This window comes from Phoca vitulina, unplaced genomic scaffold (genome assembly GCF_004348235.1).
Source record: "Phoca vitulina isolate PV1807 unplaced genomic scaffold, GSC_HSeal_1.0 scaffold31, whole genome shotgun sequence".
In the NCBI taxonomy this organism is placed as follows: domain Eukaryota; kingdom Metazoa; phylum Chordata; class Mammalia; order Carnivora; family Phocidae; genus Phoca; species Phoca vitulina.
Window position 1 is genome coordinate 7999111 of NW_022589734.1, and position 6000 is coordinate 8005110.

Sequence of the window (6000 nt, forward strand, 5' to 3'; positions counted from 1 at the left end):
ACGGATGGACGGATGCTTTCTTCTCCATCCTGCCAGGCACCTCAGTGTGGGTCCCTCCACCTGTATTACCCAACCACTAAGGAGAAATTTCTGGATTGCTTGTTAAAAATTCAATGTCCGACCTACTGATTCAGGATCTCAGGAGGTGGGACCCGGCCATATGCATTTTTAGCAAATCCCCTGAAGATTCTGAAGCCTAGGAAAGTTTGAAAATCAGGGCTCCAGAAATCAAAGACGGTCCCAGGCTCTGGCTGCCCCTCAGGCTCACATTAAGGCAAACTGTTTGCAAATATGCGCTCTTGAAATCTAGGAAATGCACTGGAACCTTCCTTGGAGCACCCCCGATGGGCCTCTTTTTCTAGCCTGTGTAGCTCCTCACCAGCCCGTATGGACACAGGGACCCCAGCCCAGCCCCCAGGAAGGGAACCTCTAAGAAGCTGTTCCAGGGTTCGGCCTTGGCGCCGTGTCCTGGGAACAGGTACGTCCACCTGACTCACCTGCCTGGAACCTCGGGCCGCCCTGTCTTCTGGTACCTGCTTCTGTCTCAGCCAGGGCTGGTGGCTGAGATCGGATCCGGTGCAAAAGGAAAATGTAGAGCCTGGTTCAAGAAGCAGGAAAGGACCTTTTTCCTTCTCTCTGCCGCCCGCGCCCTCCATGGTGTTTCCGAGTTGCTATTTAAGGCCGCACTGCGTCAGGCAGGGGGGAGTCCTCGTGGGGAGGTGCCCACAGGCGCCTGAGACCGCACCCACACCTCAGCACCCCAGCAGGAGGCGCATGCACACCGAGCTTCCCCGCGTCTGCCCCCAGGCCTCCACCTGGGAAGTGGGGGAGGCAGGCAGCCGAGACCCCATTCCAGGACGGTAGGAGGCGGAGGAAAGCAGGACCACACATGAGCCAAACCTCCAAGCCCCCAAGCCCCTAACACATGCTCCATTGTCCCATCGGACTTCACTCCCAAAGCCCAGTTCAAAGATAAAATCATAAAGAATTTCAAGATGGCACCTCAGAGCACTGAACTCCGAGCACTGAGCTGTATGACTGGGCTGGATGCGCTCCCAGGAAGCGGCCCCGGCCTCGGCCCCCCAGCCCAGAGGTCACCCCTCCTAAGTTCCTAAGCACTGCCTAGTGGCCCTGCTGGTAACGGGACACTGCTCCATTCTCTTGTCTTGGAGGTCCAGAACCCAGCCTGGGTGTTTCCCTGGGTCCCAGCGCCCCCTCGGTGTCTCAGGCCTGGCCGCGGAGTTCCTGGGGGCTGCTGCCCCCCCACTAACCTCAAGCCCAGGGCTTAGTTGCTCGTCCTGGTCTGCACACAGTTGTATTTGCTGCTCTCCTGAGAGTGGTATCGAGTCTCATGATCAGAACCAGTGAGGCTCCGTGAAGCCAGCGCTAATGGTGGGTTGGCCTTCCCATGCTCACCACACGAGGTCCGTGCCAAGCCCTGCCCCGAGCTCTTGGTGAAAGCACAGAACTCTGACTTGTGCAGTGTGGACCCAGCTCTGGGACCCACAAGGGGCCCTACGAGCCAACAGAACTGCCCCGCCCCTGCCTTGCCCATATCCTTCCAGAATCTTCCAGATCATTCCCACCTGCCTTTCTTTCTCGGCTCCCTGGTACCAGGGCGGCAGCCCAGCCGTCCTTCACCTGAGATAAGTGCTGACTGCCAGAGTTTGGATGCTGCAGGGGAGAGGTGAGGCTGGTCTGTGAGGTGAGGGGAGGGAGAAGGGGAGGTTTCGCCCCGGAGTCAGAGAGGGGCCCAGTCAGCGTGAAAGGAATAGTGAAAGCAAAAGCCAGGGAGGGTGTGAGCAGAAGTGGATGGAGGAGGACATGGGAGTAAATACAAAAGGAAATATTTAAAAAAATAATTTTTTTTATTTGAATTACACCATGCCAATTTCCCTGTTATATACTATCTTTTTTTTTAAGACTTCATTTTTTTTTTTAAGGACAGCACTTGTTATGACGAACACTGGGTGTTATATGTAAACGATGAATCACTAAATTTAGAATAAGACTATTTTTCAGAGCAGTTTTAGGTTCACAGCAGAACAGGAAGGTGCAGAGATTTGCCATATGCCCTCTGTCCCCACACTCCCAGCCTCCCCCAGCATCCACACCCAGCCAGAGCTGGAAGGTGTTTTTTTTTTGGTTTAAGATTTTATTTATTTATTTGTCAGAGAGAGAGAGCGCACAAGCAGGGCAAGCAGCAGGAGAGGGAGAAGCAGGCTTCCCGCCGAGCTGGGAGCCCGAAGCGGGGCGCGATCCCAGGACCCCGGGATCATGACCTGAGCCGAAGGCAGACGCTTAACACCCAGGCATCCCAGAGCTGGAAGCTGTTACAGAGGATGAACCTACCTGACCGGTCATCATCACCCAGAGTCCATCGTTGACCCTAAAACTCACTCCTGGGGTTGTACATTCTGTGGGTGTGGGTGAATGTATAAGGACACGTACCCACCATGATGGTATCACCCAGGGTGGTTTCGCTGCCTGAGAAATCCTCTGCATTCCACCTATTCATCCCTCCCTCCCCTGCATTGTCTTGTCTTTTTTTTTTTTTAATTTCTTATTTAATGGGGGGTGGGGAGGGGAGCTGGAACTCAGGAGGCATCGTGCTCAGGCATGGCCATTCCTTCGTTCACTCAGCAAGTACCTGCGAGCACCCAGGAGGGGCAGGTACTGGGAGGGGATCCCAAGGCGAGGGAGACGCAGACCCTGCTCCCCAGAAGTCTAGGAGGGAAAGATGTAGGCAAGTGGCCCTCGGAAAAGAACGGTTGTCAAACGGTGCCAGAGCGCAGGGCACTGTGGGTGCTCACAGGCAGGGGGGACTCTTCTGGCTGGGGACCCAGACGTCCCGCAGACTGGCCCTTGGGAGGGTTTCAGCAGACTGGCGGTGGGTGAGGCAGCCAGGGAGGCCCGGGGACAGCGCAGGGAGGCCTGAATGCAGGCTGCGGGGCCCGCCAGAGGGGGGTGGGCTACTGGCTGATGGTAGGTGGGCTCGCTCCTTGACCCACAGCGAGGACAGTGAAAACCACACAGGGAATGAATGCGGGAGTGAGCGGGGTTTGGATAAGGGACCTAGATTCTGGTCAAAGGCAGGTTGGGAAGGCCGTCGTGCGTCCCAGTTGGTGCCTCAGGGCTGTGCTCTAGAAACATCCAAGCTGCAGAGCGGAGGGTTGAGTGGGGACAGGGAAGCCAGCGAGGAAATTACCGAAACAATGCAGAGATGAAACCTGGCACCACGTGTGAGGGACGCTCAAGTGGGAGGAGTCGGCATGTCAGAGTTGTTGGCAGACAGAGGACACGGTGCCAGGAATGAAGCCAGGGAGGCCAGACGAGGAGGACCCGGCCTGGTGGGTCCTGGACCAAGTGGCCTCAGTCTTGCTTGAGGTGCCTACTTTGACAGCAAGTGACAACAATCCAGCCAGACCAGCTTACGCACAAGTGGGACCGCGTCAGCCCCCACTGCTGAAAAGCCTAGGGGCACGTGCCTGTACGCACGGCCAGATCCAGATTCGCAAGGGCTGGAGTCCGATTCACCTGTCTCCTCCTCTGTCCCCGGTCTGCTTTCTTCACATTGCTTTTGTTGTCATCGAGGGTCCCCAAGGCGGCAGCAACAGCGGCGCCAGCAGCAGCTCACCCTGGTATTCGACAGCTTAGCAGACCCAGCTGCTAGTCCGGCCAGCCAACCAGGATTTCGTCTTCCCGGCTGGTCTGAGCCGGACCGGATTCGAGTCCCATTCACGAGCTGCAGCTCCGGTCCTGAATGGGGTCACAAATGAGGACAGGAAGAGAGAGAGGGAGAGAGACCCAGAAAGAGACACAGCACTAGGAAGCTCAGAGAAGCAGGCGCGAGAGTATCACTGCCTAAAAGATGGGAAGGAGGGCGACCATGCCCAGTCCCGGAAGGGGAGGGTTGGTAGCCAGCCTCTTCCCACCACCCTGCAGGAGGTGGGTGGAGGCCGAAGCCCCAGGGCAGGAGCTGGGGCCCAGGGGAGATGCAGGTGTGAAGACAGGGGGTTTGGGGACCGGGGAAGGAGTGAGCTAAGATGGTCACCAGAGGGGATGGCAGGGGCCTGCGGAGACTTAAGGATAAAGGAAAAGAGTCTGTGTTTGGGGGCAGTGGGGGGTTAGTATCACTGATAAGGCAAGAAAGTGGCTAGTGGTTGACCAGGGCCCAGGAGGAGGAACAAAGGGAAGAGATTCAAAGCGCAGTCAGCCTGGATGACCTAGCTCTAAAGAACAGATGGGGACCCAGGGAGAGAGGAAAATGCAGACCACTGAGCCCACCAGGGAGAGGAGGAAGTTGAGAAATTCTGGTTAGAAGACCTCCTTGTTTCCAGGAAGCCAGAGAGTGTTTGCAAAGGGCAAAGTGGAGGGCAGGGGTGGCGTGGGAATGGTGGGGGGGTGCGGGGAGGGGGGCAGAGCAGCCCTGGAGAGACCAGGTGACAGGGCCTGGGAGGAGGGCCGATCCGCAGGGACTCCGGTGAGCACGGAGCATGCTGCTTGGCCTTTCAACACAGAATGTGGCTCAGTTCGAGACAAGTCTTGCAGTCCTCTACCCATTTTCCAGTGTCCAGGAACAGGGGCGCTCAGTGCGGTGACCCAAGCTGCTGACTGCCTTCACCCAGGGCTGGAAGGGCTGAGTCTGGAGGCCAGGCCAGGCCAGGAGGCAGGTGAGCCCAAAAGGGAGAGATGGGCTGGTGGGGAAGGACCAGCAGGAGTAGCTGAGTCTCTTGAATGCAAACCAGCAGGAAAGGACTCTGGCTGGCTTAAGGCCAGGGGAGTCCAGGCCCTTGCAGGTGCAGGGCGCCCCTGGGGACTCTGGGTCTCTCCCTGCCACCTCTTGAATTCCCAGGCGAGCAGATCTGATTACTGGCCTGGCAGGTTCAGCGCTGGACCCTGGATCGGTCAGGGCCAGGGACACAAGGCAGAACAGGGCCAGCCCCCAGGTATTTGAAGGCAGAGTCAGCATGAGAAAGCCAGCTGCCTCGGGAAGGTCTCCCCGTGCAGGGAGACGGGAAGGGAGGGGAGGGGAAGGGAGGGGAGGGCAGCAGAGCTCAAGCTGTGGAGGTGGGGGCAACCCAGTGAAGAAGGCCCAGGGGCCGCCCTTGTTGGCACCAAAGACGCGCCTTGGGGAAGCAGAGGGCGGCCGGCGCCTCCCCCTGCCGGGGCCAGAGCCGGAGGGGTCGTGGGGGGGGCGGACTGGCGTGCTCTACCCCCAGCCCTGCCGGCGGGTGGAAAAGGGGGAGTTTGAAGTAGCACGTTAGCGCCGGGCAGAGAAAGCACAGGTCCCCTCCTGGGCCCGCGCAGCCCCCGCCCTGGTGAGTGTGAGTGGCGGCGAGGGCCTTCAGAGCGGGCTCTCAGCACCGGGCCCTTGAGAGCGACAGCGGTCTTTTCCTGCCCAGGCCCCACCCGTCACTCGGGCCCAGCGCGTGGCTCTGGAGGGCCCTCCGGAGGGGACCCTCCGACCAAGCGAAGCGGGTACACACGCAGCGAATCTTCCTCCAGCGGCTTCCCTGCCCCCACGCCTCCGATGGCCCCGGGAGCTGCGAGGGTGACAGCCCAACTCTGCCCCAACCCACCGGGTCTCCTGCGCCACCACGCCCTTAGATGGCCACGCCCCCTGACGACTTCCAATGGGGTTCCGCTCCTCAGTCTCGCCCCCTCCTGGAGGCCCTCCCAGACTACTCAGCCCTTCTGGGAAGATCACTCGCTCGGTTCTTATCATATAATGGAATATATTTGTCCTTTTTTTTTTTAACCCCTTTTTTTTTTTTTTTTTTTCTTTAGCTGAGCTCTGCCTCCTCAGCCAGGCGGAAAGAACAGGACAGGAACAAGTATTCTTTTTTTGTGTCCTTTCCAAAATTCAGGCAAGCGCCCCGCACATGTGAGCTAGTCCATGGCTGTGCTTTCAGAGATGGAAGCCAAGCCCTGATTCGCTGTCTTGAGGGACTGTGTGGTCTGGGCAGTGGGGGGGGGGGGGGGGGGGGGGGGGGGGGG